General features: G+C 36.7%; 1 protein-coding gene across 9 annotated transcripts in view; it reads left to right on the plus strand.

Moving 5' to 3' along the window:
• The first annotated feature begins 2,577 nt into the window (after positions 1-2,577).
• kmt2ca (lysine (K)-specific methyltransferase 2Ca) overlaps positions 2,578-22,905 on the plus strand; it is a 138,926-nt gene continuing 118,598 nt past the window's right edge. For all 9 annotated transcript variants that reach the window (XR_014029225.1, XR_014029226.1, XM_081353291.1 and 6 more), the window contains exon 1: positions 2,578-2,812. The gene's annotated coding sequence lies outside the window, so the exon portion shown is untranslated. The remainder of the gene's footprint in view (positions 2,813-22,905) is intronic.

Consider the following 22,905-nt stretch of genomic DNA (forward strand, 5'->3'; position numbering starts at 1 on the left):
TTGAAAGTGGACAAAAGAGGCGTAAACGGGAATGTGTCTCCCTTGTCTACTTGTGATCCGATTGGCCAAAAACAGGGCCTTAAAGGGTTAGTTCACCCAGAAATGAAAATTCTGTCAGTAATTAATTACTCACCCTTATGTTGTTCCAACCCCGTAAGACTTTCGTTCATCTTCGGAACACAAATTAAGATATTTTTGATGAAATCTGAGAGCTGTCTCACTCCTCCATAGGCTTCTAGGCAATTTCATTCTGCCGGTCCAGAAAAGTTAGTAAAAACATTGTTAAAATAGTCCAAGTGACTACAGTGGCTCAACCTTAAGTTTATCAAGTGACGAGAATTCTTTTTGTGCGCAAAAAAACTATTCATTTAATGTCATTCTATGATCTTTGTTGTAGATAAAAAAAAAAAAAAACTTTCCTAAATGGTTTATTTTCCCCTTCACATAGGCTACTTTCCTACCAATGATGAGACAAGTATCTCATTTAACTGAGGCCATGTACATCCTCTCATTACCCAGTGCATTAAAAAGAAGTCTCTGAACCGAGCGAATACCACACAATTTACATTTAGCTTTAGCACTTCATCAGCCAACAAAAAAAGAATAACGAGGCCAGAAATGGGTTGTTTTTCACTTCGAAAAAACTGAGGAGAAACACTTTATTCAGCATCAAAGTTGACATAAATAGGGAATAGGTTGACACTACTACTAGTGTTTTAATACTGTGGAAAAGCAAAGGGCCTGATTGCTGTTTTTTTCTGCCTTTTTGCTGACTTAAGTTGACTAAGTGTAATTAAAGTCTGCATGAAACAGAAGTTATGATCGTATTTTCTTTCCTATTGTGACATCCATGTGAAACAGCTTTTTGAACAAGAAAAATGTGGGGAGAAACTTGATTTTGTCCTTCAAGAATTGTCTTTGGCTATTGCTATTCATTTAGTAGCCCTGACCCTTTTTGCTATATTCCATATGTTTCGGTTTATTTTCGGCAGCAACCCCCAATGTCATTATTTATCCTAAATAGTGGTACTTTTTTTTTTTTTTCAGTCTACAGCCCAAATGCGTAAAATAAGGTTCTTGTTTTCATTTGTGAAGTTATTGAAAATGTTGTGAGGTTTTTAAGGACTTATTTAGATATATAGTGTAGTTATCGTTCTTTTACTTTTTTAAATTACATTTTAGGGGCAGAAAATGTTAATCTATAAAGTACAGCTTAAAAATCCCTGAAGTGTTTGTTACTGAAAATAATAAATTGTATTACTTGTTAAACCAGCCCCATGCGCTAGGTCTCTCACACACACAGCATGGATCATTCAGTGAGCGGGAAAGAGGAAACGTGTTGAAGCAGAGCGATGAAAGCATCAGTGAGACACTGTCTTTCAAACACTGGTGCTTCTTTCAGGCATAGGAGCTCATTTCCTCTTGCACCTGCACCGCTTTGGACATCTTCCCTAGAATCCTTGACCTTTAATGAGCCTCTTTTTTTTATTAGGAGAAAAGAGCAGGGAATTACTGATGTAAAACACTGCTTTTATGTGTTTTATTCCTTTATCCTGGGTTTTATTTTCTGTAGTTCAACGAAAGTTTAAACTTTGATTACAAACGATCATCTGATTTGTAAATGGAATACTGTGCATTTATCGGTTGAATTTCTCTGCATTGCTGCCAAGAATATTCTTTAATTACAATGAAAGTATAAACTGAATAAAATGCCATCATGCATGGATTAGCTAATTATGTTCATTATAAAAGAGAAAAAGACTGTCTGCGTAAAAAAAAAAAAAAGAAAAGAAAAAGCTGACCTGGAAATTAGTGTTCATGATTATTACTGCATTTACATTACCAAGTCAAAATAAATATGTGGAATCTGCATTGCCATCCCTTTCCCCATTAACATTCTTTTATTTATTTGTTTGTTATTATTTACTTACAGTATGCCTTTAGAAGAGTGTATAGCACATGTAGTGTAATAGTGGGTGATACAGAGTAAAGGAAATTAGAAAAATACAACCTCTATGTCAAAGTCAAGAATGCAACTGTAATTTAAAGCAATTTACACAATATATGTAGCCTATAAACAAAGAGAAAGTACAGGGTTACAAAAAAAAAGTTAGTTTACACATTTGTTCTAACATTTGGTATTTTGTTATGTTCTAAAATGCATAATTTTCAGGCATTTAAGAAATGTCAATTTAGAACTGAACATATTTGTTGTTTTTTTGCGATAGGAACTGATCAAAGGGTCTGAGTGAAGTAATACTGCCTTTTCTATGTTGATAGGCGACATGGACTCGATCCAGCTCAATTTACAGAGTCTACTTCCGCGTTTTGCCGCCCACCGCTGACGACTGAGAAGACTTTTTACCTTGAGTATGTCCTAGTGTATCACTCCGCAGGGTCAGTGAGACTTTTTAAAAATACCTCCATGCAGTTTATAACAGAAATAACGTACACGTTTTGCACATCACACCTCATATATTCGGTTTATAGATGTTCTGTACGAGTTGTGCGCAGTTTAAAACGGCAACACTGTCTTAAACGTTAAAGTGGGTCTATTTGTCCGTTGCCGTGACAGGCAGTGTTTCGGTCTCTCTTAAACATGGCCACCATGATGGAGTAAACGCTACAACTTTAAAATTCATATAATCGAGGAAAACTATGCTTCTTTCACCCAAATGAGGAATGTTTCGACCTGAAATATCGTACCAAACGCTTAATCCACATGAGAGCTTTGGGAAAAGTTTCTTTTTGGATTACATTCTGAATTAAGTTGGCTGGAAGCTGGAAAGGAAAAAAGAATTGCATCAATTCCGTAAGCATTCGCTACTCTTTCATCATTACATACGCTTTCTGCCGTGATTATTTGTTTATATGTTAATGTGTATAGTTGTGTTTGGGTAAAATGCGCGCTATTTTGATGTTTGAAGTGAAAAACAAGTGTTGTTTTGGTTTGCATTTGAAAGTGGCGATAGTTGCAGCCTGTGTGAGTGTGAACTGTGAGAAGAGTAACATTGAAACATTCTTATGACAGATTGTTATAAAGTCTGAGCGCGCATATATCAATCCGCGGCTTTACGTCTTTAATTTGATTGAGGTCTTTAACTAATGACATAACTCCCTCACCATTAGAATAAACGAAAGTATTGCATTTCATACGCGACATTAAAGGAAAACGAGGAAGTAACGTGGAAAATATCTATCTGGGTTATACAATAAGTTTGTATGTCGATGTTAGTTTCAGTTGAGTAAAGTGTGGACGACGTTGTTTAGTAAACGTCACACCGACGTTTGGTGGCACAAAGTTGTTTTGTTTTCACATGGTCCAGCCATCTTACTCGAGTCCAGATAAGAGCTGCTAAACTAACTAGTTTCCTTCAATCCAAGCTAGTTTATCCCCAGGGTTAACCTGCTGCTTTAACACGTTGATTGTATAACTGGGGATTCTAACTTCCTTAGTTGTGCCAGTTTTTATCGAGTTAGTACGAAGTGCTATATGCTTTTCCTGCTGTACAGGGTTAGTTGGCATGACATGTCACGCAGTGACAGATCAGTGTGACGTGTTATACGGCGTCTACAACCATTATTTTCTAATTCGCGTGCAATTCTTGTAAATACTTTTTATGAGCTTGTATTTGTTAAGGGACTACATGGGATATTTTTCGTTCTTTCTTTTAAATCCGTTTTGTCTCACTACAGGAATATTGAAGTGAACAGCTAAATTAATATAAAATAAATGTGAAAAATGCAAGAGTATTGTTAAAAGTTAGCACTTTAAATACACTATATATATATATATATATATATATATATATGTATATATGTATGTATATGTATGTATGTGCGTGTTCATATAGGCTAGTTAATGTATTGTATTGCATTGTAAATAAATAACGTTGTATTGTCATCCACCCAAAGACACTTAAAGGGTTAGTTCACCCAAAAATTTAAATTTTCCTGTGATTTACTCACCATCAAGCGATCCTATGTGAATATTTTCTTTCAGATGAACACAATCGGAATTATATATATGTATATATATATATATATATATATGTATATATATATATATATATATATATATATATATATATATATATATAAACATTGCTTTTCCAAGCTTTATAATGGTAGTGAATGGCAGTTCTGATTTTGAAGTCCAAAAAGTGCATCCGTCCGTCATAAAAGTAATCCACACGGCTCCAGGAGGTTAATAAAGGCCTTCTGAAGCAAAGCGATGGGGTTTTGTAAGAAAAATATCCATATTTAAAACTTTAAAAACTAAAATAACTAGCTTCTGGCAGACGGCCTACACAAGTCGTCTTAGGCCAAAAGAGTGACCCCTGATTCCATGTAGGAGTAGCGTAGGTTCTGATGCGTCTCCCGGTTCAAATAAATAAGGCTGGGCAACACACTCAAGCTCCTCATCTTATATCGAATTTAAAATTTCTCGTTTTAGACATCTAGGCTAATTCGTGACTGGTGTCTTGTTTTGCTCTTTCTTCTGCGCTTCCACATTCGTCGATACGTCGTGCGTTAAGTCAGGGGTTACTCTTTCGCCGTAAATCGATGCGTACGGCCGTCTGTCGGAAGCTAGTCACCATAGCTATTAGCTAATAAATTTTAAATATGGATATTTTCTTTCTCAAACGCATCGCTTCGCTTCAGAAGGCCTTTAGGAGCCGTGTGGAGTTATTTTATGACGGATGGATGCACTTTTTGTGGACTTCAAAATGTCGTCCTCCATTCACTGCATTTATAAAGCTTGGAAGAGCCAGGACATTTTTTTATATAAGTCTGATTGTCTACATCTGAAAGAAGAAAGTCATACCGAGGATGGCTTGAGGGTGAGTAAACATGACGATATATTACAAATCATATATTTAACAGTTTTGTTCCTAAAGTGTTTGGAGTGCCGTGATGTGACCAAGACAGCACACCACATACTAACATATTCCATTCACAAACAACCAGAGTTCTACGGAACCCTTAGGCCGTGTGTCCACCAAAGCGTTTTTAGCCAGCTGAAACCGGCTAGCTGTGAGCACTTTGTTGGTCGGTGTGGTATTAGTCCCGCCCCTCCTCCACTGTGATTGGACGGTTGAGTAAAAAGTGCTGCGTTTTACCCAAAGTTGAACATTCTTCAACTCTCAGCGACCTGTAAAAAACGCTGAATGCTCAGCGCTTCAGCGTGAAAAAAACTCAGCGCCTCGTTACACTCATGCCGTTTTAAAAACGCAGCGCTCCCATTGAAAACAATTGAAAAAAATACGACAGCCGCGTGAAAAAACGCTTTGGTGGACACACAACCTTAGTGGTGGAAAGAAAATATGAGACGGGAGGAAAAATAACAAGTCAGTGCTTTTGCGTTCTTTAGCAAATGTTTTACGTTCCTCTGAGAAACTTTGAATCCGCTCGCAAAACCTTAGTGTTCCCTCGCAAAAACTGTTTTCGTTCTCGCAAATCTTTTGTGTTCTTTGCGAGACGTGAGTGAACACAGTTTCTAGGGGGAACGCAAAAGCTTAGCCAAATAATTTTCCCTCCCATCTCATTTTATTTTTCTTCACCATGTTGTCCCTTTAGGGGCTACGTAGAGTCCCGACAGTGAACACGGGACATTTAGCTAAATCTATCATGTTGAAACATATAAACAAACAGACGGGAGAAATACCATAATAGTGTTTGGACTGCTTTTAACAGAAAATTTGCTGAAAATATAGAAAAACGTTCTTCCGAGCAAATTCAATCACTCTTAACTCATCGCACCACAGGAAAACTGATAAGATAATCTGTAGAGCCATCAAGATAATCTGGACTTTACCAAGGATTGTCGGAAGGGGAGAATCGGGCCCAAAATCAGCCTGATTGATTGTCTTGTAGTGTGTGGGTGCCTAATATGTAATAGCATACACTGTGAAAAAAGAAATATCCTGTCATTTTAAAGAAAAAATATCACAGCTGTGGTTACCAGAACAAATATATTGTATATTGTAAATAAAAAATAATAAAAAATGACCTACTAGGCCTAAATCTGTCTTGTAACTAACACTAAAAGCCACCATAACAAAACGGGGTAAAGAGAAAGCACATGAAGTTCATCAAAAGTCGTTGTTCCACAAGCTGAGGTAAATACTAATATATAGAAGGTGCATACAGTGTCATGCAAGCATTCAAAACATCATCATGATAACACATAATAATGCAATAAACATTAATTTAACAACATAAGATGTAACAGAAAACCCCACACAACTGATAGACAAAGCAATCTAAGAAGAAACGTCAAGTGTGAGGCGTCACAGGGAATTCTGGGGATGTCAGGTCATTATAAAATAATTTCAACTTCCAAAACCGTTACATTTAACAGTTTTTCAAATTAAGTTTTAGGTTAGATATGAACAGTGTTTTTTGTACTGTATGTATTTTTTTTCCAGTTAAAATTTGTCTTTTTTTTTTTTTTTTTTACAGTGTACTATTGTTTTCTGCTGTATATGTAGCCTATACTGTGCACAGTTTTCACATTTTCTGTATGAAAGGAATGACTAGCCTACACATTTTGGCAGAGCACAATATGCACACACTGTATGACAGAATGCACATTTCATTTCCAGTGTCATTTAATTCACTCATTATTTGACTAGACTACTGACAGTTAAGACCAACATTACAAACTAGCCACTTTGTTTTATTTTTTACAAATGATAAATGGGCACTACTTGCTACCATGATTATTGAAATATAAATATAATATATTGAAATATAAATAGTAGAAAATATAGTAGGCATTATTGATAGTGTGCACACAGTATTTAGTAAGCTTTCTCAATTCTGAGCGTTGCCTTTCCACTGCTTCTGCAGCTCTGCTGAATGATTCTCATAATAGTAAGAGACCAATTTTCACTTTAAGTGGTTTAATGAGACACATGAGAATTGGTTGAGTTCAGCTGCATCAATGGCAGCCTCTCCAGAGGAGTTCAGATCAGACCTATTCATCACTGCTCGACCTTGCACCGAATCTGCTCGCATACAAACACTCTGTTTAAGAAAACGGACTGGAAAGCAAAAGTTGTAAACAACCACCCAGTTTTTGTTCTTAAGTTACTGCTAAATCAAAAAGGCGTTTTTGTTTAAATTCAATGTCACAGCGGGAATGACGGTCACATTTTCTGCAGTGATACAGCCAGTGTTGTTTTCATAAACAAGTCCCACGGTACCTGGATGTTGTCTGGTGTTACATGCGTTCAGTGATCATTGACACCAAAAGCCCTCTGGTTTGGGCTACTTAATGTCCAGTCCCTGTGCTGTTGAGTTTCAAGTTGCTATTTCGTCACATTCGTCTCAGTGAGAAGTTACCGAGACTAGTATCTGGTGAAGGATTGCCTTGCCCTAGCGTGCTCAGTTTACTGTCATCTACCAGTGATACGTGGAAACCAAGTCTGAATTCAGTAGAGCAGTGTTTGATGTGGCAGGATTTCCATCACTGATTCTTAGAGAGCTTCATAATGTATTCCAACAATGCTGGTCAAGCATTATTTTACGTCTTTAATGTAGCTGGTTTGCGATATAAATATTGACTAAAAAGGTTTTTGGACTCAACTGTGTTCAGCGTAATTTATGGCTTTATTTGTGGGCATTTGTGCTGACTGCTCATTGCCACAGTCTTCCGTAAGTTCTGATAAGATAAAGTCCATAATCTGATTGTGAATGTATAAACATACGTGCGTGTGATAGAAGTTTTGTCCTCCTTATGTCACCCTATAACTAGCCACATTTCTATTACCCTTCAAATTGCGCAAATTGAAATTGCGAATTGAAAATACGCCCAATGGAAACACGTTAATTTCACAAAAACTCCCATTTATCGCAAAAAAGTTTTTACGCTCGCATGAGGTGGTTTTTCAGGCAATTCGAAAAAGAAATATTTCACAAAACTGCAATGGAAACAGTATTTGCATATTTACAGGTCACCTGACTTAGATGACGCGTTATGCTTGGACAGAATACGAGACAGAGTTCTTTATTAAATTCATAAAAGACAGAAGAATTACAGGAATAATGGATTCTAAACCTCAAAGAAATGCCACAATCAAGACCTCGAAGCAGATATGAAGGAGAAACACCCAGAAACACCTCATATGTGCCGCTCTCAAGTAGCCTATAAGGGTCTTTCCTTGTCATTAATGATCGGATAACACGCATACGTCTCCTTTGATTAATAATAATGGCCAGTGCGGTGGCTGAGATACATAAACCTACCAACGTCCGTTGCTATGATTTTTGGAATGACTAATCGCGAGAGGAAAAAATGAAGTTTTAGTCTCATAACATCGGTTAATGGAAACGGCGTCATTTCGCAATAGTTTTTTGTCGATATTTAGAAAAAATCGCAAGAGTTTTGCGCAAATCTGTAATGGAAACACACCTACTGTCTTGTACATGGATTTGATTTATGGACTAAAACAGCAAGAGCATGTCATATCATTAACACTGTAATCATCTTCAATAGTGTAGCTGCAAGATATGGACATTCATGTTACATGTTTTTAGTGTGAAAAGATGACTTGCTTACCTTTTGTGTGTAAAGTTATATTTTCTTTTTACCATGACACCGTAACAGCGTAAACCCTGTAATGCAGTTAAACACCGTTTTAAACAATTTTGCAACTCAAATAATATATATATATTTAGAGAGGAGTTCATTTCAGTGCTCCCCCTCCCCCCAAATTTAAGCTTTTAAGCTTTTTCAAAGGTGACATATTATGGCCCTTTTCACAAGATGTAATATAAATCCATGGTGTCCACAGAATGTGTCTGTAAAATTTCAGCTCAAAATACCCCCTCAGGAAGAGGTTGCAACTTTTTAGACAACCACTTTTAGATGGTTAGTGGATATATGTACTATGTAGTTGTTGTGGAGTTACATTGATTCATCTCCTCGACTCGCATGTACCGTCATGTTTTACACAATTATTTGTGTAAAACATGTGTGTTGACACAGTTCCCTGGGGTCTTTAAGACAATTGTGAAATTTTTTTTGGTTCAAAATACTGCAAGGATGAAGCCTGAGCGAGAGATTGCATGCTTTGCTTGAACCTTTGCCATTGAGTTAGAAGTGGTTTCACTGTTGTCGCTTGCGAAAACCAAATGTCGGCGCCACGGTTGGAAACGTACAGATTAAGGGGCGGTAATATTATAAAAAGATCCCCTTCCTACGTCAGAAGGGGAGCGAAATCTGATTGGCTTATTTTTTTGACATGCTTGCAGAGAAAGGCTTAATAAAACAAAGTCACTGGGTTTCACTTTTCACGTTATCTGGGTTGGTAGATGCACCGGGGACCCGATTATAGCACTTAAACTCTGAAAAAGTCAGATTTTCATGATATGTCCCCTTTAAATTATATAATATTTCTGCCTTTGTTCTCCCTAAAACAGGGGTAAGGGAACCTTTTTTTACTGAAGAGCCATATTTTTATATATATATATATATATATATATATATATATATATATATATATATATATATATATATATATATATATATATATATATATATATATATATATATATATATATATATATTAGGTTCATAGATGAATAAAATGGTTGTTAGACATAATGCACTGATCCATTATGATATGTTCTTTCTCTACTGCTTACTTTAGCCATAACTGACTAGGCTATGTTTACTCGCAAAGGCGGGCATTTTGAGATACATTTGTGTGAATTTGTCCATTAAATGCAGGGAGACGTGAAAGAGAATTAAATTTATTATTTGCACTCTGATTAGGGCTGCACGATTAATCACAATTAACATGACATGCACTTAAACCGTTTTGGCTTATTTCAATTATGAAATCGCAAAGGCTGCAATTATTGTTTTATGCACAACTTGTCAGTGAAGAGCGGCTCTGATTAGTAGTAAACGCTGCTCCATCTGACAGCTCTGCGAGTTTGAGTCGCTTATAACGTGCATTTGAAAAAGCAATGTGCTTCAAACATCTTTCCAAACATGAGAAACATTTATGAACCTCTTGTCCAACAAAAGACAACATTTAATAACATGTTTTTACTCCAAACTCACTTCATAACGACAGTTGAGAATCCTTCTGTGAGATGATGTGGCTACTTCTTACACAGAATAAGACAGTCGTGTGTTTATTAGTCATGTTTAATCAATCAAAGCGTTTCAATCTTCTGTTTATTCAGCTACAGATAGTATGATGCCCATAGGGATTTCCTGGAATGACGGGGCATACTTCTGCGGGGCATATTTGGAGTTTCTGCACAAGAGCGCCCTCTGGCTTTCAGAAGAAATAGCATTTGACAAGCTGTGCATAAAATAATCGCAGCCTTTGCCAAATCGAGTGCGGTTTAATTTCGATTAATCGTGCAGCCTAAAATGATTGAGATGCAGATGTGTGTGCGCACAAAACTTACACAGAGTTCTCTTTCGCTTGAATTCCTAAATCGGCAAGGCTTGAAAAAGCGTGCAAAGTTCCTTCAACTGTCACACTGAAAGCCATGTTAAGCACTGAATGAATGACAGGGTCCCCAATGTCCCGCAAGGTAAATAAGAGGATGACATTTTGTGTAGAAGACTTGTAATAAGATTAACATCAATCAGATATTATGTTCAATGTTTGTGGAAATAATTACAGAAAAAATATCAATTTGTGTCTTTTGAGAATCGATATCGAATCAACCACATTTGAAAAAAAACACACAGTGCTCTGCCCTACAAAGGCAAAATACCTTAAGTCGCTAGAGTGTGGAACTGAGAAAAATGACTTTAAAGATTTTTAGTTGTCCCGCTTAATTAATTATAGGTAGGACACTGGAAATTTGGCAAATAGATGTTTTAGTAGTGGAAATTATATACATAAAAAATCTTGAGCTCAAACTTGACTTTTGACCACTATTTTAAAGTTACTGTACTCTGCCTTTGTATTGTCAGCAAAAAGTGAGAGGTCATACCAAGGCAAAAGGCAGTAACTTCCACATTATCAATATTTACTTGCTGATCACCATTAACAAAATCATTATAGTACACACCTGTATAAAATCTAGTGATCATGGCATTTATTTTGTATGATTTACAATTATTTATAGCCATCTACTTATTGCTATCCTGTGCTTTGGTTGCATTCTGATGGCATTATTAATACATTTGACATGACAAAATACCTCCTATTAGTCCAGCGTTGACTCGACCGCGTTTAGGGCGGGGCTGAAGGCGAAGTTTTGGCACTCTGCCAGCTAGTTTGCGAGCTTTAATTCATGGATGTATTCATCTGATACGGCAATGTGTAACGTTTTTCTGTCAACTCTGCATAATCCTTCGCGATCGTAATAGCACGTTTGTCGATGGAGCAGACCATACTAAATGTTCTGACCGCTCTGAGGACATCAGAAGTTAGAGCGACTGATGGCAGCTGTACAAAGTACACAGGATACACCGTAATTTTAATTTTAATGGACATTAAAACAAAGGCAGATAACCTTACAATCTGGTAGGTAGCATTATTTGATTGAACACCGGCACCGTAACTTCATATTGACGCGCGGCTAAACAAAGGCAGAGCACCGTAACTCGTAATTTGAGCGTTCCAAAACAAAGCCAAAGAGCGGTAACTGATGTTACGGTGCTCTGCCTTGGTTTCTCATGGGCTTTTGGAAGTTACTGTTAAGACAAATCATTATTTTCTCGAAAAATAAACGGAATTGATTCAAGATACTTATCCACATGATAAAGAAGGTCTTGAATGTGTCAAAAATATAAATAACTCATTTTCGACCAAAAACGAAGTTACGGTCTTTTGCCTTTGCACGGCAGTGCTTACATCTCCTGTTTTCGTGAATACTCGACATATTGCCATTTTGACATATTTCTGTGTGTATCTGGCCTTTTATGCACGCAACCGAAGACAAAGGCTAATGCTTGTACTTGTTCCACTCGGAGCGCGCACACAGAAAGCATCCTGTCAGTAGCGGATTCAGTTTCGTGGCTTATAGGCCTAGCGCTTTTAATATTTCTTTTTTTAATATCAAGCACATTCCTCTCTTTTCTTTCTCATTCATTCATATTTCGTTATTAATAACTTCAATCAGTATCATCAACTGAAAGCTGCATGGATTACCATAAATATGACACATTTATAAGACATAAAAGGTCTCTACGGCAAAAGCGAAAGTATCCGGAGAAATGTCTCAAAACACCAGTTTAAATAAAAGGAAATGCTTGTCCAGTCACTTTTTTATATATGAACTTGTACATTTCTGCTGCTGTTCACTGCTAAAAATTGTTTTCACCATTACCACAAACAAGCTACTAAGCTGAGTGCAGGAACGCTCTAGATTAACATAGAAACGTAAGCGCTTTGCTGTTGATTGCTGGGATGGCAGTTGAGACCTGGCGAGCGTTAGGTTCCTGACTGCTGCTCTAAAAAGAGCCCCATTCACATTAGGGGTGCAACGGTACAGATAGCCCACGGTACAGTCCGTACCTCGGTTTTTGGGCCACGGTCTCGGTTCGGTTTCGGTACATGTTTTGTGTAGAAAGAGACTGCTATTTCATCCCAAAAATATAGTAGGAAGAACATCAATGTATGGAATAAATTAACACTCTAGTCTGTACTGAACAACACTAAGTAATACAACCTCTTCAACTATCACTTATATGAAATACAAAATGTAAACAAACACACTTCAAAATATTCAAGTGGATCCCAATTCCAAACCTTGATAACTGGTATATGAAGTGATCAATGTGAAAGAAAAAGTGCACTTTTACCTTTAACAAACATAAATTAGCTTGTGCTTTGAATAAAAAAAAGCAGAGCAAAATAATATAATAAAAAAAATACTCCATTCAGGATACAAAGTGCAATGTTATTTACTCATCCACTATTGAGAGATTCTTGTGCAAAAAGATGAGTCTATCAACACTGTCTGGTGCAAGGCGAGACCGGTTGGCACTAACGATGTCCCCAGCAGTGGAGAAAATTCTCAACTTTTCAGAATGCCGCAAGCGCACCGTAGGTCACGTGACAAGAACCAACCAGAGCGCAGCTGATGGTTGCTTTAACAACGACAGACGCCTCCGGAGCGCAACCGCCCTAGCGCTTTGGAAAAAGGAGAACGCGGCGCGCCTAGCGTTTTCTACGCGTTTTTAGGCGCGATATGTGAACGGCGCCTAAAGCAAAAACTAAAAGGATCAGCGCGAACTCAATGGCAAAACCGAAGTCCCGCGGGACATGAGGGTAGATTGTCCCGTGCAGGGCTGACCGAACGGTCCGGGATTTTACCGTGTACCGTTGCATCCCTAATTCACATCCATTCTAAATGCCTTACTGTAACCTGTCCAAAAAAAATAAAAAGATAGGCCCTATGTCATTAAAACCATGCACTCCGATTGACTCGTATGAGGCATAACTTATGAAATCGCTCATACCTCCTCCGATCACATAATTTTGTGGACAATTAATAGAAATGCCTCACTCTTTCTAAAGAAATGTGACAAACATATTTTATCAATATTTTTCTAAATGTGTAAGCCTTGGGACTTAAAAGCCTTAATAGAGTTGTTTTGTGCATTCCTCTGATCGTAAATAAATGGAATTGGTGCAACTGAATAGTAATGTGTTCTCTTTTTATGTGTAATGTTAAATAGAATACCAGTTTAATTCAGCATGACTGATGTGCACTCCTGACACAAATTAATAAATTACTGTCACTGTAAAAATGTAATTGTAAAACATAGGTCAAATATCGATGCTGTAGTCAGAGGTTATTGGCCCGGCCCGGCAGGCTGTTAGCCCTGGCTCGCACTGCCTCGACAGTGGAAATGCGGCTAATATTGGTCGATCTCTAATTTGCATTTATTTTAATAAAAACAAGACAGGCATTCTGCCTGACATCACGTTGTGTTTTATGTAAGAATTTCTATTTATGGGTAGTAAATTACTTTTTGAAAATTGTGAAAATGTGAGCCTGCTATAAGCCTGTGACATTAATATCAAGAGAAAAAGTTCAACTTTTAGAGCAAACAGGGTTGTTACATTAATGTGAAGTGATGAGATGCATTGTGAATTCTAGAAATGAGGATAAGGCCAGGATTTGTGTTTTGTAGTTGTGAGTTGGACTGTTGAACACATTTGCTTGTTTCTGATGTTTTCATTGAAGTGTTTTTGTGTTAAAATTATGATTTTTTTTCTTTGGTAATGACACATAACTCACATGATTTTAAGTTGGGCACATTATATTTAGTATCAATATCACAATGTGCACGTCCACGATAGTCACATCGCAGGATGTGCAATGTCACGTAGGCTATATATTGTAGTTGATTCATTCAAACCCAGTCGCTTATGGCTTACGTGAACTTAAAGCTACACTGTGTAATTTTTTTTTGTTGATTCTTAGCAAAAAACACTTAGTTCTTTCAAAAATATATGTGCTCATTAATGTATATTTACTTCTTTCAAGTAATAAAGTATTCTCGTAAGTTTATAATCTGCCATTAAAAGTACATACGGGTGAGGGGTTCGAATGCCGGTCGCCATGTTGCCCCTCCATCTTGAAACTACATTAGCCAAAGAGGGACATACCTGTAAATTCAAGCTTCGCCTTTCGCGCTTTACACTCAGTGACACAGAGATGAATGCGAGGGAGATTACTCGCAACTGCCGGCAGATTTGAAAGATTGCTGATGGAGGATCACGCCTATTTTCGAGGACATGTAGCAGAGTCGCCAAGGAAGCAAAAGAGAGAATTAAAACGTCAACGCGACAGGCAAATCAGCAAGACCAAAGTCAATACTGGAGTAACTTTTCCCAGATTGAAAGTGCTCATGAGGAGCAAAGATTTTAAAACGGACGCCTAAGTTGCCTGCTTTCTTCTCGACAGGTAATTCAGCCTATTTGTGTAAATTGGAAGTTTTATAGTTGCTTGTCTAACCATAGCATGGTTGTGCATAACGCCAGAACGACCTCTAGTATAACTTGCGTTACTTTTCCTCGCGTCAATGGTGAAAAAGTTTTGTTTACCTTGTAACATAAATCTGTGCTGCGACGGATCACAGGTGATGGTTTTAAAGGCGCAACTGGACGAAGTCGAACTGGAAGCCATGTTAATCTTGGAATAATACGGCCACCGTAGGAGTTAAAACGCCCTCGAAATTGAAAGGAACAGAAACTAATATTCACTGGGTAGTCATATACAATTTCACCGCTAGATGGGGGGAAATATCACACAGTGTAGCTTTAAACAACTGAGAAAGAAAACGGATGCGTATCCTTATATTGGATTTGATTTTGGTCGTAAAGTGACAGCAGCCTAATATTCCTGCTTTTTTTATATATGCAGATTCACTCCCCTACAATATCCCTCCAATCATTCTAGAATGAGTAATTCTTTCCAAGTAGATTTAAAGTCATCAGGGGATTAGCCTACATAGGCTATATTTTTTATATCGTAATTGCAGAAAACCAAAATATTGTGCAGCCCTAATTTGAAGCTTACTTTTCTATCAAAGCGTGCCAAAATTAAACAATTACCATCAAAACGCAACTTTTTGTAATAGGGAATGTTTAACATTTTGGTATAGCCTACATTTTAAACATTTTCTAAAGAATACCAATATTAATATATCCTACAAAACTATGTTGTCTTATACCTTTAATTACATGTTTTTTAATGAATGCCACAGTCACGGTTTTTGGTTTATTTAGAGTTGGACATGTCAGTCAGTCTTTCAAATCTCTAATTTATGACTTGCTAGTCAATCTTTTTGACTGACTCATTAGAAAGAACTGGGTTCATAAATACGTTTTTTTTTTTTGCGAATTAGACATGACTTGTGTTCTTTGTTGTGTGCAGGAAACCTTTGAAAATAAAAATTCAAATGTGAACGGGCATCCAAAACGGTGCATGTCCATTGGCACGGAGCAGAGTGAGCGTTTTCAGTTCATTCCTAATCAAAGGAATGCCTGTGCTGCTGTGCACATTTACTTTCGCTTTCGTCCTTGTTTATTTTTTTTATTTGTACAGTGTATTTCACACATTAACCAGTAATTCAGTTTTACATTCCCGTGTTTCATGTCTTGCTCTTGCAGAAGATAAAATCACTCTTCTGAACTTGTACTCTCAATGTCATTTGCTTTGGAATATCGGGAGAAACTTCTTTTATTTGATACTTCTTTTTACTCAACGTGTCACGTTTTCAGAATGCCGTGTCATGCGTTAGACACTGCAAAAGATGTGAGACGTTGGACGCGAGCGTCAGCAACAACAGTTAAAGACATCCGTTTAGCATTGTTGATAAACAATGGAAAAGTAGCACAGTAGAAAGGAATAACATTATATTGGATCCATGAATTACCCTATTAAAGTCTTAAAGCCTAATATTCTTGCTGCTGCCTGTGGTTTTTAATGTTAATCAAACAACAAGAATAACTTTTGCGACTTTTAATTAATTTTAAAACATTTGATTTATACAGTGAAGACTATGCAGTGTTATTTTACAATTTGATTAGGCTACTTTATTGAATTTCTGTTCCTGAAAACTATTCTATTGCTCGTAATTTGACTATTTGTTCTTATTTACTTGTCTTTAACAATATTTAAAATTAATATAAGTTAGGCAGGTTTATTAAGGTTACATGGGTAAAAAACACAGATAACAATAACTAGGCCTATTTTATTTATTTATAACTTTTTTTTGTGGTGGGGCCCAACAGGGCCAGCAGAATAAAATCCTTAGCATTGAGCCCTGGTTTGTGTGTGCTTCCAAAAAGGCAGTGCATTTATACAGATAGAATGATGATGAAACTGTCCCCCAACAAACATTTTGGTGTTCTGCACGCTTTAAATCAGACACAGAGATCAATTAGTTTGGAACGATAACATTTTTAAAAATGATTTAGCAACAGAAAGAGAGATTGTGTGTGTGCATTATATGCATCTATGGAGCATCCCTCTAATAATAATAAAGCTGCAAGTTTAATTATATCAAAAAAACAGATACATTACCACTTTGTGGTAGCTTTTTAGCTTTTCAGTATCTTATTAAACCTATTTTATTAATAAATATCGCTTTGCTAAGTTTATGTGCATCACCTTACCCCCATCCCCCGCAAAAAAAAAAAAAAAAAAAAAAATCCACCGTCACAGCCCTACACTCACATGGACGTTACTGGACATTATGGTGCTCCACCAGAGTTCACAGTCCAAAGCTGTGAAGTTGCTAATAACAAATTGGCGTAAGCTGGCAGATAGATGCTGGCTTTCTGGTTCTCTTTTGTGTGCAATGCAGAATGCTATATTTAGCAACTTTATCCCTATAGTGTTTGCACCTGTGTTATCTTCAGTGTATTGCATAAGCCACATAATAAACTCATGAATGTTGCAGTTACCACATGGACGTGTATCCTACGTAAATGTTGCAGACTTTCATTTGGGAGGTTGGGTACACTCTTGTTTAAGTTAACAAATTCAAGTTGTTTGTAGCCCAACGGGACAGATCACATGTTGAGCTAATTTTACCCAGGAAATTGGTTTAGTTAATGGGCCCCACCGGTTGAGAACCACTGATTTACATGATAACTTCCTTTATTTTCAAGTCTCATATTTTACAGTAGCATATTTTATACCATTTTGTACAATATTGCCAACATTTAAGTTTGTTTAACAAAGATTCTAAGTAAAAATGAAACATTTAAAAGTAATTAAAGTGTAATCAACCATTCTCTTTTATCCTGATTCCACCGTAACAGTGCTGGTTCTTGTGCCGGAGTTGGGCTTGGGTTCGCCCTGCCTTTCAAATCAGTGTTGGGTGTAAATTACTTAAGTTAAAATTACTGTAAATTAAATAGTTTTGCTTGAAAAAGTAAAGTTATGGATTACTCTTAATTTTTCTGTAATTTAATTAGTTACTGCTGATGTAATTGCACCAAATACTGTATAGACTATAGAACAATTCTATATAAAACAATAGTGGATTTAACATCAAAATGATTGAAAATTGATGTTTTTAGGGCTGCAACAACTAATTGATAAAATCGATTATTATCGACAATGGAAAATAACGATCGTCCATCAGTCAGTCATGCCGCTTTACAGTAGTGAACAACCCATTTCTAAAGACAAAACGCATATGGAAAATAGCGAAGGACACAGAGTGAGCTGCTGCGGGAAAGGTGTATGATCTAAGTTGTCTGAAACATGAGAATGCTTTAAGCGCTTCAAACAAAAGCTTAAGCATTTACCGTGTCTTGCCCTGTCTTGCTTTGACAGATGCGTGTGCTGTTTAATGGCTTTGACACATGTTTTCCTCAGCGCATAACTTACATTTCATGGTTATATCCTTACCTGTAAATGTTTGAAACTCCCGCGAGTATTTCCATTTAATATATTCTGACAACAAGTGTCTTGGCGCTTCCATCACGTAAAAGGCAGATGCGACACTGGTTTAGGTGACTCACGCCCGTCCCTGTATGTTGTTTTGTATAAAATTAAATGATGATACAGGACAGTAACTCAAAAAGTAACTACAGTAGGGCTTGGTGGTACAGCTTAAAAAAAATCATATAATTCGGTAGGCTATCGGTAATTATTGAAACATTTGAATAACCTTTTTTAAACAAAAGTGGTTTGAATTTAACCACTGTTTTTTTTGTTTTACCCAATTTATTAAGGCATAGGACAATACAGGGCTCAACAATAAGGATGGCCCGGGGTCAGCGCGAAAGACACTCGGGCCAGTTGACGGACCTGTCATATGCCGATCGGGCCAGTGCTGCATCTTTACGGAAGTTGATCATTTGCGCATTTTTAAGCCTTGCCAATTTTCATAGACGCAAATTTACCTGCGTCTCTCAGTTTGGTACTGGCGCGTTGTGTGATAATGTGCACAGCAACACACATGCACGCGCCCAGAACGCCACGTCTCACAGATTGGGAATTACTCTTTCACGTCTTCTTGAGCTTGCACGGACATATTCACACAAAATTGTCAAATTGCCCGTCTTGAGTATCATCATAAATATAGTAGGTTATGTCTTAAATTAACATTACAAAAGTACATTGGATCCATGCCGCTCTTAAAGTGACAGCAGCCTAATATTTCGAATGAATCGAACAAAAGACCAAAAAAAAAAAAAAAAAAAAAACTTTAATAAGAGTTAATCTTTTATTTATACAGTGACGACCATGCTGTGATATTTTACATGGAAAAACCTGAAATGAACTGTTTATTTAATTTGTTTGTTTTGTTGTATTTATTTGTGCTATTGCTCGTAATTTGATTATTTCTTCATATTTTATTACTGACTGTTTTTAACAATATTTAAAATGTAGGCTATTTGAGTTGGGCTAGTAGTTTTTGTTGTCACGACCTTATTTATTAAGGTTACATGGATCAAAAACAAATAAAATCCATAGTGTTGAGCCCTGCAAAACAAATTCAGTGTATTTATGCATAGTTTAAAACTCACCTTCAAACATTAATAAATAGTCTGATAAAGTGCAAATATATATATTTGCACTCTTTCAGACTATTTATTGATGTTTGAAGCTGAGTTTTAAACTATGCATATATGCATAGTTATATAGTGCACTGTCATTGAAGTGTCTTTTTTAAAATAAAACATTTGATGAGGTAAAAAAAAAAACAGGTAATGAATATAACATGTAAAAATAATTATAACGAATTAAAGCATAAATCATTCTAAACCGCCTTGAATTAAAAAATAACACCTTTTTATTTATAACAGCATTATTATTAAAAAGTCTTATGTTTTCAAATGGAGAATGATAAATATAACTCCCCATAAATATAAGCATAAAATGCATCCAATATTACAAAACCGATACACAATAATGGGAAAATCTTTAAATATCGGGAAAAATATTGGGAAAACTATATATTGGTCGATCTCTAACAAAAAGCTAAAAGAGTGCTTTTTTGCATTAAAAAACATGAGATGCAGTGGAATGGAACAAAAAAAAACCACAAAGTCTCAAGACATGTTTTTTTAAAAGTTGAACTGAACTTTACATGCCTTTTCTAAACATGCGGCTGTCTTATGGGAGATGCGAGTGTAACAGTCAAAGATCCCATCCGTGTAGAAAGTCCGCAGATTATGTGTTTCGTGTGAATGGGCTAGTTTCGGTTTTGATGGAACCAAGATCATTTTCGCTTTAAGCTTCTCTATTTCTGCAATGATTTGAATGAACAATGCAGCAGCACCGCATCTCGTGGGTTCAACTGGATAGGCTAACAAATCCACTAAAACGCAACAATGACTTTACATCATCATAGGATCTTCTTGTGCGCCACTGATAAGGCTGCCTGACGCACACCTAAAATTCCAATGTGGATTTTTATTATCGATGGAGGTGTACCATTGATAAATAAATACTGATACTGTTTTATCGCCCAGGCCTGCTCTACAGGCTCAACCCAGTGTTTGGTTTGAACAAATAACCCAGATTTTTTTTTAGTGTAAGGACATATTCTACAACTGGCTGTTGTGTTTATTGACTTGTAAACATGGAATTGTCATTTGTCTTGTGTGTGCTACTAACAAGTAGTCAGTTCTAAAATAAGTGTAAAGTGGTCCAATGCACGTTGTGATTGCATGTCATTATTCTTTGCTGTCTATTACGGTACTGATTTAAACGAATACAACCATACAGTTGTAAAATCTGGGAAGAGTAATTTGAAGAACGCTTGGAAGACGAATTCCTGGATCTTCAGTATGCTTGACATCAGCACGCATTGGGTTCTTCTCATTTCTTATTTGTGCATCCTTGTTTCCTTTCCTTGCGTCCCCCCCACAACACACTAACACATTAAGTGATGGATGTCCTCCTCTTAATATAAATGTCAACCTGTCTTGGCTGACTAATTGTGATGCAATCACCTGAGACAGATGTTAATACCAGTTTAGCAGCACCTGTGGCATGTTTGGCCCTCTGGGAGTTAAACTAGTTTAAAGCCAGGTGAAACGCCGATGGCATTCTCAACAACACCGAGGTTGAAAATCTACGTCATGTACCAGTCAGTAGAGTACTAGTAAACTGTTTGCTTAATATCTGCTAACACTTATTTTTGATGGTCATTCTACTGACTATAAGTAACTTTGCAAGTATGTCAACTTATCTACTAACTCGAACCCTAACATTCTAATGCTCTAATGAGAGTTAGTTTACATGCAGTTGCATGTTAATGAGAGTTAGTTGATATGTAGTTGCAAAGTTACTTATAGTTAGTAGACTATGTGGACTAATAAAGTGTAACCTCTTTTGTTATTAAGCAATAGCAGTTTTTGTGCATTTGTATTTGTACTAAATGTTTAGGCTATGGTTTTTCATAACCAACACCACAGAATCCACAAAGGTTCACCTGTGGTAACCTGTAACCTTCGCATGTGATTCAGCTGATGACGACAAAGCTAATTCAACAAAACGCATGTCGGAGATGACTGGTGATGGTTTAACTTGGATACGAACGAAAGTGACAATGCAGTGTGAGTGACAAATGAATGGCTCGCTCCTCAAAAGAGTCTTTTGTGCGATGCACATAGTGTTGTTCAAAATGAATAAAAAACACAATATATTGACCTGCATCCTGTTTTCTATCATATACCGTGCACGTTTGTGATGATGCAAGATTATTTAAAATGCACCAGGGTTCAATTGAATTAAGTCTGTGTGAAATCAGACCATGGACTGCAGCAAACATGCACATTGTAAAAGCCCACTAATTGTTTTGTTTTTAAATTGCTTTAGTGTTTCCAACATACTTCACCTTTGCTTTACAAAGCTTGTATATTGCAATACTCTTAACTCGCATGCATTTCTTTGCTCCTCCATTGTTTGCGGACACTCTGCTGCTGCACTTGTGTGCGCTCTCTAAACTATCTGGGTGCTGCACTGCTCCGGTCATTAACGTCTTTGTTCCAACAACATCACGTAATTAACGGACATTTAGAAAATTTGTTTTTGAAATGTGTGAATACATTTGATCAATACAATATAAAATCACAAATCATATGTGCAACTTTTTTCCTTCACACTCTACTGTATGCTATTGAAAATTGAAGTTTTATTTTTATTTTATGCTTTTTTTTTTGTGTGTTCCAAGAAGTTTAACATTTTAGAAAGTGTATATCTGGTAGGCTACACCAAGTCTACGGCTAATGAAGACCAAGCTGGATAATTACAATTTTAACCAATCACAATCAGTAAATTTAAGCATGACATAGCCTAAATGTAATGGAAGCAAGTTTGTGATTCTCGAATAGAGCTTCTATCTAAGGAGTTTTCTTCATCACTGGACAGTAGTTGGACTGGCAAAGTCTGCTGCTCGTACTACAGCATCTTTGCTGTCATCTGTCAGTTGGCATGCATCATGTATTTGGTCCACACATTAATAATCAGTATTTGAGCATGCCATACTTTGTTTCCCATGACTGTCCTTCCTCTGTAAATTGATTTATGCCGACTGTGGCTGATAACACTGTGAGAGTGTCCCATAGAACAGTGAGCATTATACGAACAGTCCGAACGTTTTCTCTTACTTTTAACACAAAGAAATAAATCAAATTTTAGAGGAATATTAGTAAAATGATGACACTCATCGTACTTGAGATTTGACTCTAGATGCACACTGTCTTCTAGAAAAACTGTTGTATTCTACATGGAGCTGTTCGCTCCCTCATGGGCGGCAGCGTTTTGACGTCACATGACTCACAACGTCACAAGCCATGTCATGCCATTAATAACAATAATGTTTAGGCTACTTGTTGTTTTGTTTGTGCTTTGGCTCTGCGTGACTGCGGATGTATATGACCGTTCACAATAGATAATGCTGCTTTACAATGTTTAGAGAGTTAAGAGAGCTACGTA

This window comes from Scardinius erythrophthalmus (genome assembly GCF_964197995.2).
Source record: "Scardinius erythrophthalmus genome assembly, chromosome: 22".
NCBI lineage: Eukaryota > Metazoa > Chordata > Actinopteri > Cypriniformes > Leuciscidae > Scardinius > Scardinius erythrophthalmus.